At 41.6% G+C, this 12,452-nt stretch overlaps 1 long non-coding RNA gene across 1 annotated transcript; it reads right to left on the reverse strand.

Annotated features, from left to right (window-relative positions):
- On the reverse strand, positions 828-1,572 carry LOC109843269. Its single transcript, XR_002247606.1, has 3 exons — positions 1,507-1,572; positions 1,110-1,417; positions 828-1,000 (listed from the first exon to the last, which is right to left on the reverse strand). It is a non-coding gene; the product is annotated as an uncharacterized LOC109843269 (long non-coding RNA).

A 12,452-nucleotide genomic window follows, 5' to 3' on the forward strand; every position in this document is an offset into this window, starting at 1 on the left:
GATTAGGTTTCGTTACACCTCTCCCATGGACCGTCGTCTGATGGAAGGTTTCGTCGTCACTCAGCTTGTGGGTGGAGACCGTGAGCAGCAGGCAAACAATGAGCAAGGTCCCATCGACATGTCCGTTGACCAACCTCAAAGCCAGCAACCGCAGCCTTCCCGCACCGACCCGGAATTGATTGAAGTGTCTTGGGACGGCAGGCAAATGACGATGGAGAAAGAGCTCTGGCAACGATTTCTCCGGGCCCAAGGTGTTGGGCCGTCTACCCTTCCTCGCGATAGGGGTTTCTACCACGATCGCGCTTCGAGCAAGGGGAGCGGGGGAGGAGCAGTCGGCCCCTAGGTTGTCTTTTATTGTAAATTACCAAATGTTTTGCTGAACTTGATGATGATACGCTCTATTAACTACCTATTAATATGTTTCTGCTAATATAGTGTGTTGTTAAGCTTTTGTGTTTGTTGATGAGTTTACGGTTTTGTTATTGAACTCATGGATTTGTTGTTAATGTTATCCCTTGGGGATCTAGCATATCGTAAACTATTGGCGGACAAATGCAGAAATCTTTTCGAATTTAGTTTGGTTGCATTTGAAGCACAAGTTAGCAGAATCTTGCGATGTTGTTAAGCTTTGCTGTTTGTTGTTGAGGTTATGGTTTTGTTGTTGAACTCATGGGTTTGTTATTATTAATGTTATCCCTTGATATCAACCTTATAATAGTTACTTGTATATTGTTTATATTTACCTTATAATATTTACATGTATATTGTTATTAACACCAAAGATATTGTAATATATCATTTACAAAAAATCTACATATCAACGTCATCATCGTCAAGTTTTCCCACCTCTTTTTTCCTCTTCCTGCCTTCAATCAGTAAGTACGCTGCTAGCTTCGCACGAACCACCCATGTGTTATGCTCTTCGGGCGTGACGTGCAGGACATCTCTACCTTCGGTAATCGCTTGTACGAACTGGTAGACATAGATCCCACAGTCATACCTGCACACAACCACAAGGAAGCATTGAGACCATTGTTGCTTTCAATCAAAACATAACAACAAATTCGTAACCTTAACAACCAGTTTCCAACAATGACCGGCAAACTTACGATCCTTTTTGCTCCTCGCATGGAACTTTGATTGGGTCGAATACGCTGCGCAATTGGTTCTCATTGAAGCCAGCTTTAATGTAGTTGAAGGCTTTGACGATATTGAGCACAGGGTCCCAATGTCCAGATCTCTCCTTCAAGGAGTCGTAATGCCTGGCAATATCATTTTCGACATCAAACTCCAGAAGATGCCAATGATCGCCCTGGACAATGGGAACTAAGAGGTTAGTACACCCTTCATCGACCAAGCGTTTGATGTAGATATCATGCAGCTCTTGGTAATCTGGTTTCGGCACATGTATCTGGTGCTGCAATAAAGAAATAACCCGATCAGGTTCCTTTTAACATAGATTATGTGCTGATAGTTAGGAATACGCCACGCCAGACATAAACTTACACTAAACCAAACAGGGACCACCCCGAATTTTATACTGGACGACGCTCTCTGATTTTCACGAACTAAATCATCATAAGTTGGCAACAAGTAATTAATAATAGTATTGTTAAATATGCTAATGAATAAATACCAATCGAAAATCTTACTGAATCATCCAGTCGCCCACCGCGTAATATATTGAGGATCTCAAGCCGGGTAATAGACCCTGCTGATCCCTCGTACACTTTAATAAAACTGCAAACAGGGAAAAAAACAAAAATAATAGTTAGCAACTAACAATTAGCAGCAAGAACAAATCAAAAACTATAACGAAAAACCCTTAACCTAAACAACAAATCAATAACCATAACAAAAAAACCCGTAACCATAACAAGAAAACCAGTAACCTTAACATCAAACCCGTATCCTTAACAACTATCACGCAACCTTAACAACAATTCAATAGCTATAACGAAAAACCCTTAACCTAAACAACAAATCAATAACCATAACAAAAAACCCGTAACCATAACAACAAACACGTAACCTTAACATCAAATACGTATCCTTAACAACTACCACATAACCTGCACAACAAATCAATAACTATAACAAAAAAACCCTTAACCTAAACAACAAATCAATAACCATAACAAAAAAACCCGTAACCATAACAACAAACCCGCAAACTAAACAACAAACGTAAATACTTGAGATGTGAGGTAAATACTTACTTGTTACATCTACAAATGCAAAAATGGTTAAGAGCTTTTTGCTCCTCTTCCGTCAGTAGCGCGGCAACGTCTGCTGACACCTTATAGTTATGTACAAATGTGTCCTTGTCGCCCAAAAACTTGATGATGAAGCCATCTGGAAAGGGAATCCCCTCGTTCAGCTTATCTCTGTACATTTCTTCTTCTGAACTCATAGGGGAACTCATGTGTTTTTCCCAGATAGAGTGGGGGTCACTTTGTAGCCGAGCAGGAGCCAACTCTGCATTGTTTTCCTGCACCTGCGCTTCCTCCTCCCCACCCACTTCTATTATAGCCTTGTCCCCTATGTTATCTTTTTCTTTCTTCTTCTTCCCTTCAGTGTAAGGGGTGACTACCCACTTGGAAGGCTTCACTGATCTTTTGCATCTATTCCGTTTAGGGGGTGCAGCAGCGGCCACCTTCCCGCGTGCCCCCGTTGCACCCCTCTTTCTCTTATTCAAAGCCTTTGAAAACACAATAGGAGCATCTTTGTCATCAGTTTATGTCTCTATTGCTGGTGGAGGGGCATTCTCTAATTGCTTTATTTCCATCCCAGTGTCCTCCCGCAGAGTGTCTGATTCCAAACAACCCATTCGAAGTATAAATATTAAGAAAACATAGCCCCTTCTATCTAAACTTAATAATTTTATAGTAAAGCTAACAACTGATGCCTAAACACATGGTGAAAAAGTTGCTAACCTATACAAGTTTGCGTCTCCCCATCACCTGCAGAAGGGACTTCAACCGCCGGCGTTATTTCCCTTCCAGTGCCCTCGCGTTGAGTGCCTGTTTCTGATAATATTCAGAGTATAAACAATAAAAAGCTTAACAACCAATACGTAGACATAACAACCAATCTCTAACATATAGTACAAAAGCAAGCTAACCTGTATAAGTTAGTAGCTCCTTCGCTGGCGGGGACACCTTCTCTCCCTCGTTTATTTCTGCCTCAAGAGTCTTGTCAACAGCAGATGCCTCTGGTGGAGGTAATTCTCCTGACGGAGCATCTTCACTCTCCTTGTGGATATCAGAAAACAATGGTTGTGGAGAGGCCCTCCCTGTTGGAGGGGCCTCGCTCTCCTTATTAGCTTCATCAAATAATAATGATTTATTGACATCCCCCTCGTACTGTACATCAATGCCACCCACGGTGCCTGGAGTGTCAGATTCAAAAAATAAACACAAATGAGCTTAGGTACTTCATTGTCAAAAAAAACATAGCATCAGTTATATAACCTTAAAACTAACCAAGATACTTAACAATCAATCTCCAACCTTGGCAATAAATCCCTGACCTTAACATTAGATACGTAAAATTAACAATACATTATTAACCTTAACAATAAATCCCTAACCTTAACATTAGATCCGTAAAGTTAACAATACATTCTTAACCTTAACAATAAATCCATATACTTATCAATCAATTTTTAACTATAACACGCAAACGTAATTGCAAGCCACATCTAACCTGTACAAGTTTGCGGCTCCATCAATGGGCTGGACACCAATCCTGTAGGGCTCTTATCCTTGTATACAGAGAGGGTTCCGGATCGTGCTTCGCTTAGTTCCTCTCTCAGTCTTCTATTTTGAGCAGACAGCTTAGCCACCTTCACAGAAAGAGCACTTATCTTTACACGGTCTGCAGCAATCATATCCTTGAATTTATTCTCGTTCTCGCGGCGTAATGCTTCGTTCATTGCCGCGATGCTCTTCCAGTAGATAACTTGCTGAGGCCAATCCATTTGCTCAGCTGCATCATTTGGCTGCTCGGCGTCTTCATTAATATCCTGTGGCATCACATATGCAACGGACAGGTAGGGTACTATTAAAAGGATTAATTAATTAATTCAAAAACAAATGAAATCAACGATTGCTAAGTTCTTACAAGTGCATCAATTGGGATGTCGTCATCTTCTGCTCTCCTCTTCTTCTTGTGAAGAAGGTCTCTTGGGCCACGAGCCCTGCCGGCGTCTACTGCAGCCGGACCCTTAATCCTCCTCTTCTCTCTCTCTCCTCTTCTCTTTCTCTATCCCCTGCTCCTTCCCACAAAAACCTCCCTCGATTCTTTGAAGTTGTCCATGTTGCTGTGAAAGCTTTATCGTAGCTTTGCTTGCTTTCGCAACAACAGTGGCCAATCTCAAAGAACCAACAACGTGCCTAAGTCTCACCCAATTTGTCAGGGGAGGCCTCACCGTACAATCAAGTGCTGGCTTCTTGATGCCGGTGAGTTCATAATACCACAACTGCCCATTAGAGAAATAGAAACTTAACAAACACCTTCATCCGTAACAATTAATAAGTAACCCTAACAATAAAAACGTAACCTTAACAACCAAACCGTAATATTAACAACCAAACCGTAATATTAACAACCAAACCGTAACCTTGACAACGAAACTGTAACATTAACAACTAAACCCTAACCTTCACAATCAGTAAAAAACATGATTACTTACACAAACTAGAGGGGTACACCCTTGCAGATATAATGTCGTCTTCCCTGGCTCAGGACCCTTCAGTGCCCTCTCTATCGTGTTAGATGTCTCACTGAATATATAGGTCCCCCAAGCAGTGTTGTTGACCTGTTCGATGCTATCGACGTACTTGAATAAATGCCTAGGAACGCCAGAAATACTGCTTGGACACCAAATCATGCTCAGTTGATAGAGGATCTGTAGCAGGACAAAGTCCTTCACATCTCGACGATCAGAAGATAGTACCAGCTTCAAGAGCAGGTCCTCCACATTGCGTCTGGTGGGGCCTCCTTTGGGGGGAGCTATACTTCTGGAACCCCCCGCCTCGGGGTTGTCAAAGAACCTGGACCAAATCCTATTTTTCCTGTCCCGATTGTGGTCAACATGAAGCCCCTCATTGGAGAACCATGTATGCTCCATTACCCACTCAAGGTTGAATGAGCATGGGATCTCTTCTCCATCATTCCTATCGGTGAAGACGAATTTTCTGCTCTTCTTGTCCCACTGACTCAAAATGTGCTCAAAGGTGGGAAGATCGACGGCAGGTGGGCCAAATTGGACGTAGTGTCTGAATACACTATCTTCGTAGGCCGCAAAATGCCTTAGCCCCATATGCGTCACCAATTTCTGCATGAAGTCGTGATAGGCACCAAAGCTGGCGGTGGGCCGCAACGTAATAGCTGGCCTTGCCCTTTTTCTACAAAACAAAAACACAAGACGAGAGCATTTTTTAGTATAATCAGTAAACATAACAACTATGATGTAAACTTTGCGGGTAAACCAACAACCTTAACAACAACCCCATAACCTTAACAACAAAAACCTAACCTTAACAACCAAAGCCTAAACTCAACAACTAAACAACAACCTCAACAATAAAGGCATAACCTTATCAACCAACAAACTTAACAACAACCCCACAACCTTGTCAATCAAAACCTAACCTTAACAACCAAAGCCTAACCTCAACAACCAAACACAACCTCAACAATAAAAGCATAGAACCAACAACCTTAACAACAACCCCACAACCTTATCAACCAAAACCTAACCTTAACAACCAAAGCCTAACCTCAACAACCAAACACAACCTCAACAATAAAAGCATAGACCTTGCATGTTAACAGTAACCTCAACAGCTAACAGACACCGTAATTTTGGACCTTCCCACCAGACTAAGAGCATTATCAATCAAACCGTAACCTTAACAACATAAAACTTGCGGCTTAAATTTTGAGCCGGGCTTCTGGGATGAGAATGGCTGGTTGCGATGTCCTCTAGAACATCGCCAATCACAGCTCGAGCTTCAGATTCATTCCGCACTGCACTATCTGAGATTTCGCACCACTGGGCGTCATCGCTTTCGTTGTGGTCGGCATTGAGGTTGGCTTTGGGGGTTGAATCGCCGGCCATTTTGATCCCTTTGCTTTGATTCGGTTTGCGTTGGGGTCGGTTGATTTAGGGCTAGGGTTTTGAATTGGGTTTCTGGGGTCGGTTTGCTTGCAGAAGAGAGAGATGATAGGGTACGGACGAGAAGGTAACTCATAACGGGGAATTTTAAACGTAAGGGTATTTTGGGCATTTCGAGCGGGGTTTAAACGGCGTTACGCCTGGGGATTGGTTTTGGGGGCTGGAAGAAAATCGGGGGCGGTTTTGGGGGTAAAGGGCCCGTTGAAAAAGTCTTGGGGGGGCAGAGCATATTATGGGCGGTTTTGGGGGCTGGAAGCAATTTTCCCAATAAAATGTGTTTACACAATTATAGTTTACATTAAATTTTATATTAACTTAATAAATATGATATGACAGTTCACACCAAAAAAAAAAGAAAATTGGATAAATTTGTTATAAAGCTAATGGATAGCAATATGAGTAAAGAGAATAGAGAAAAGACAATAAGCACTCAATCCTTCTTTTTTCTTCACTTACAAATACAATCTCATGTCATCTACTTATAGGCATGTGAAAGGGAGATATTGCATACATCATATTTATGAGAATTTACTTGGGAATGTCAATAGATACCTACAATTAGTACTACTATAACTGTTAGATAGCAGGTTCCTAATATGTTTTCTAATTTGTTTTGGTAACAGGTTATTGGGATTCCTAATCTGTTTTGTTTTTTGTTTTAGAATTCCTAGTATATTTATGATTTTAGGATTTCTATATATTTTTTGTTTTAGAATTCCTAGTATATTTATGATTTTAGGATTTCTATATATATGGAACAATTGGAAGAGAGAATTGAGAAGATGATTTTAGGATTTCTATATATATGGAACAATTGGAAGAGAGAATTGAGAAGAAAATTAAGGATATTTTGAGCACAGAAAAGAGGTATTTTCTGAGCTATTGGTTAGTGTTTTGTTTAGAGAGAATTAGAGATTTGTTGGTGAAATTACTTGGTGAGTTTGAGTGATTTGTAATCTCAGTTTGTACTCTTCTTCTTTATTAGTAAAAAAAGTCTATTCCCTTCTTGCCCCGTGGACGTAGGAAACTTGCCGAACCACGTTAAATTGGTTGTTTGTGTTTGTGGCATTAATTTGGTTCGTTTGGCCTTCTCTTGACGTTCGTTTGATTTGATTTCTCATAACACGTTGTTTGGTTGTTTGGCTTCCGCAGCGCTCAACAAGTGGTATCAGAGCTCGGGCTACACTTGGGCTATTTAGAGGAGTAGGTCATTTTAGAGGCTCGTTTAGGGTTTCGTTTGGTGATAAAGGTGGGATCTTTTTGGTAAAGACTCTATCTTTTTTAGTTTTGGATCTATTCTTCATTTGTTCCGTATTTGTTTTGGTGCTTTGAGAAAGATGGTCGGGAAAGAAGGAGTTGTGGAGGGTACTTCCAGCGTGAAGACCGTCCAAAGTTTGAATATCCACTCTATGAAGATAGATGTTGAGAAGTTTAATGGCACAAACAATTTTGTGTGGGACCCTGGAGGGGGGGTGATTAGGGTCTTATGCTAATCTAATCCGATTATATGCCAATTAAAACTTATTAAGAAGTTATCCTAGCAAGATTGAAATACAATAAGATAAATGAGCTAGGATAAGCAATATGAACAATAAAATATATCCTAGCAAAGAGATGTACTATGAGATATATGCAAGGATATACAAATTAACACAAGGGTGAAATAAACATAAACAAGATAGTGGGCAAAGTAAATAATGAGACAATGGCGATATGAGCAATGAGCACAAATAAGAATAAACGTCAAAGCACACTCAAACACAATCAAATGATCACGGAGTTCGGATCTTCCGTCCTACGTCTCCGCTCTCCACTCCCGGGGAGAAATCCACTATCACAACTGGGTTTTCTACATTCACCCGAATAACGTTTACACCACACAATACGGTTTTCTAGTTTACCGAAAACTCTACAACTAACACACTCTTGTAATCCCACTCTACACCCTCTCAAGTGTTGAACTAGACGTGTCTTCCTCAAGTGCTCGGATACAACCTCTCTCTAGGTTCGTCAACCGACGCCACTCCTCTTGGGACGATCACCGACTCTCGCCACACACTTTTCTCGGTGTACAAGTGTATTACAAAGTGTATCCTCACAATTAGGCTCAATACAATAAATGTTTGTTCTCTACTATGGATGAGAATACAATAAAAGCGCACACTCAATTATTACAACTCTCACCAACCCAAATATACTATGTATGAAAATACGATAAGCTCATGTGGGTGTGTGTAACAATGAGAGTTAATAAAATAAAATCTAAACTCAATATAAAAACTAGCTTTAAGGAAAGATAATCAAATAACTATGCAAATGTAAACCTAGATAAGAGTTTAGAAATCTTCTCAATAGATCAAGAGGTGGAGGGAGAATAGTTGGAAGCACAAACTTCAATAGATGATCTCCTCAAGCTTCTCAATAGATCAAGAGGTGGAGGGAGAATAGTTGGAAGCACAAACTTCAATAGATGATCTCCTCAAGCTCTTGTGGAATTGATTCACAAAACCAAAACACTCAAATGCTTAAAAGCTTATAAACACACTTTAAACAAACTTAAACCCATGTTAAACTCTTGTTTAAAAACTTCTTGGATTTTTAGAACTGAGGTATAAGGGGGTATATATAGAAACCCCAAAGTCAATAGAAAGCTAAGAAAAGACCAAAAAACTAACTCAGTAACGGCTCTGGAAACTAGCCGTTAGAACTGATATGATAGTGCGGCGGTCGACCACGACGGTCGACCGCGAGCAACAAAAAACAGAACTATGGCTCTGGACAAGCGACGGTCGACCGTGGCGGTCGACCACGAAAGAGATACAGATGGATCTCCACCTGAGCTTCATAGTTATAATGTAGAACCCCATAATTTTTTTTATATGAATATATGTGAATTATTAGTAAATAAATAATTCTTTTATGATAAATAGCTTGAGGTCATTGATGTACATGATAACAAGTTATTTGAGATGATATGAGAGTATGAGTGTAGAGTTTTGTGCGTTGGTTTTGCAAATAAGTAAAACATGCACAAAAACAATATTATTCCAGATCAGTCGACACATCAGTCGACTGACTGTATCGGTCGACACATAAGTCGACTGATACGCTGATTTCCAGTTTTTCAGGTTTCGGGTCTGTTTTGATTTGGTTCGGGTTTGGGTCGGGTTTAACTGTTGATATATATCCCATCTCACCCGAAATCATCCCACTCACCTTCAGAACTGAGAAAAACCCTAGCCCCCTCTCCCCTTTCTCAAACCCTAGCCTTGCTCTTGGTGATTTGGGGAAGAACTTAGAGGATTTTCGGCGAAATCTTCACATTGCAGCAAGGGGATCCACACTCTCTCAGACCTAGGAGTTGTTCATTACCCAGAGGCGAGTAACATCTCGCCCAACTCTGCCCCTTTTGTTTTTACATGAATTTATTGAGTTTTATGAGTTTTGATTTAGCCTGATCAGTCGACTGACGGGCTGGTTTTGTTTTTCTTAGCTTCTCAGTCGACTGGTCAGTCGACTGACGAGCTGATGTTGTGCTGCCTGAGCCTCATCAGTCGACATATGAGTCGACTGATGCCATTAGTCGACATATCAGTCGACTGATGAGCTGTTTTACAGATTTTTGATCTGTTTGAGTTGTCTTTCGGAGTCGCCTCGATAACCTGACCCTAGCTTATCATGTTAATGACTTATCTGTACATGTGGGTTGACTTATGACACAAGTTTAGACATATACACCGAGATGCGGGTGAGTTTAGATTATGTATACCTGTCCGCCTATACTTTTCACAGTTACACAGTCCTCGTGTTGGACAAGCATTACTTTATAGTCCTCGTGTTGGACACCCTTCCCACTTAGTCCTCGTGTTGGACATGCATTGCTATTTAAATCCTCGTGCTGGATATGTATTACCATCCGGTCCATGCGTTGGACAACGGTCACACCCGGTCCATGCGTTGGACAACGGTCACACCCGGTCCATGCGTTGGACAACGGTCACACCCGGTCCATGCGTTGGGTTTCCTTGTTTGGATTATTTCGCTCGACGTACCTATGCTTGTGTTGTAATTTCCTAAGTACCAAAACCCATTGTTGTTAGGATAAATGATTTATAATATTATGTATTAACTGTATTTTCATATACATCGAGCCCTATCCCTTAGGGTTGGTTGTGATGTTGTTCGCTAGCGCTTTGACGCTCGTTATCCCTCCCCCTTTCAGGTAACGAGCCAGGAGCCCGGAGAGTCGCAGCCCTCCCCCTTTCAGGTAACGAGCCAGGAGCCCGGAGAGTCGCAGGTTGATGGCGATGTACTTTAGCTTAGTCATCTATTTAGTTATATTTTCTTTTGGAGTTCCACAGTAGACTTTTGTTTAGACATTTGAGAGCCTTATTTCTAGAAGTTGTAAAGGCCGTGTGCCTTATTTCCTCTTGTCAGATATTTGTATTTTGAGACTTGTTGAGTATTCTAGTTTATCTATTCAGGCATTGACTATGTATTTCTGTATGTGGGATGATGAGATATTAATGTGATCACTATCATTTCATCAGTTATTTCTTATATTATCTTTTACCTGCTTTTGTACCTACACCTATTATTGATTCCACTAGAGAGATAGTAATTGTGATGGTGAAGCATGTTATTGCACGGTGGGGTGCATGGCAGGTTTGACATTTCTGGTTTTACCTCGGACTGCAGCCTTGTGTGAACCCAGGGGCGTCACAGTTGGTATCAGAGCTCTAGTTCCAGTATCCTTAGGATCATCCTGTGTCGAGTCGTGGAGCTAGGATAGAGTTTCCTAGGATTCATTTATAGAGTCCGTGAGGATTTCCTAGTATGAGTGAGGACGATATATGCGTATATCTCAAAAATTTGAGAAATTTTTTTTATGACAACTATTTTCGTATAAATTTAAAGTATTTGTGTGAATACTGTATGTTGTGAAAATCGTATGGTGATACGTTATGTATATATATATATATATTTTGACTTATGAACTCTTTTTGTTATATACAGAGATGTCAGAATATGGTATGTCACGTACTCAAAGATCTGGATAGGCTGAACCGTAGCAAACTCCACCTGAGCCGCAGCAGGCTCCCCAGTACCTGGTAGATCTTATAGCTCCCCTAGTCGCTAGGATAGCAGCAATCGAGGAGCTTGTGGCGAATCACATTACACCACCACCAGTAGCTGAAACCGCCATTTCTCAAGAAAATGGGATGGCTAAGTTTTAGAAGGACAAAGAAGGGAGTGCTAAGAGAGAGCACGCCGGAGACAAGAGTAAGAACAAGAGGCCCTTGACTGAACCTCAACAGCAACAACAGGGCCCTCATAAGAAGGGATCTCAACAGGATCAGAGAGCACGTCAGCAGCACAAGTTCCGGGGAACTTGTTTTAACTGTCGCAAGGTCGGACACAAGGCATTAGAGTGCCGCAGTGTACCAACAAGAGCTCAGAAGGGATATGGTCCAATTCAGCAGCAGCAGAAGCCTGAGGGGCAGGTTCTAGCAATTCGGGAGGTTTCCCTGGGGCAGATTGTCCCATATTCTCCAACACCAGCGACAGAGCAGTCTATAGCCACCGGCAGAGTATATGCAGTAGTTCCGCATGATCATGGAGCTAATGGAGCAGTTTTGGAGGGTATGTTCTTTGTGAATTCCTTTCCTGCCCGTATTCTTTTCGATTCGGGAGCTTCGCATTCTTTCATATCGCATGCATTTATGGCTAAACTCCAGCTCGTAGCTCAGCCTCTAGACACCCCTTTATCTGTTTCCACCCCTTTAGGAGAGGTATCGCTTCTGGAGAGCGTTTGTAGGAGGTGTACCGTTAGTTTAGACGAGTCGAAGTTCATAGTCGATTTGATAGTTTTGCATATGTCCGAGTTTAATGTCATCCTTGGTATGGATTGGTTGTCTTCCTACTATGTTAGTATTGACTGCTTTGCGAAGACAGTCAAGTTGCGAGCGTCCGACGGGTCCGAGATGATTGTAGCCGCCTCTCAGGACCACCGACTTGCAGAGTCATTTCTGGCGTACATCGAGGGGGTGATGCGACGGGATCAGGGTGCTAAGTTATTGGAGACTAGAGTTGTCTCAGAGTATCAGGATGTCTTTCAGGACATACCTGGATTACCTCCAGTGAGAGAGATGGAGTTTTGTATTGAGTTGCAGCCAGGCACAGCCCCGATATTCCGCGCACCCTATCGTATGGCACCAGCTGAGATGAGGGAGCTTCAGACCCAGTTGGACGAGTTATTAGCTCAGGG

The sequence above is a fragment of the Asparagus officinalis genome, chromosome 5, assembly GCF_001876935.1.
Source record: "Asparagus officinalis chromosome 5, Aspof.V1, whole genome shotgun sequence".
NCBI classification, from domain to species: Eukaryota; Viridiplantae; Streptophyta; class Magnoliopsida; order Asparagales; family Asparagaceae; genus Asparagus; species Asparagus officinalis.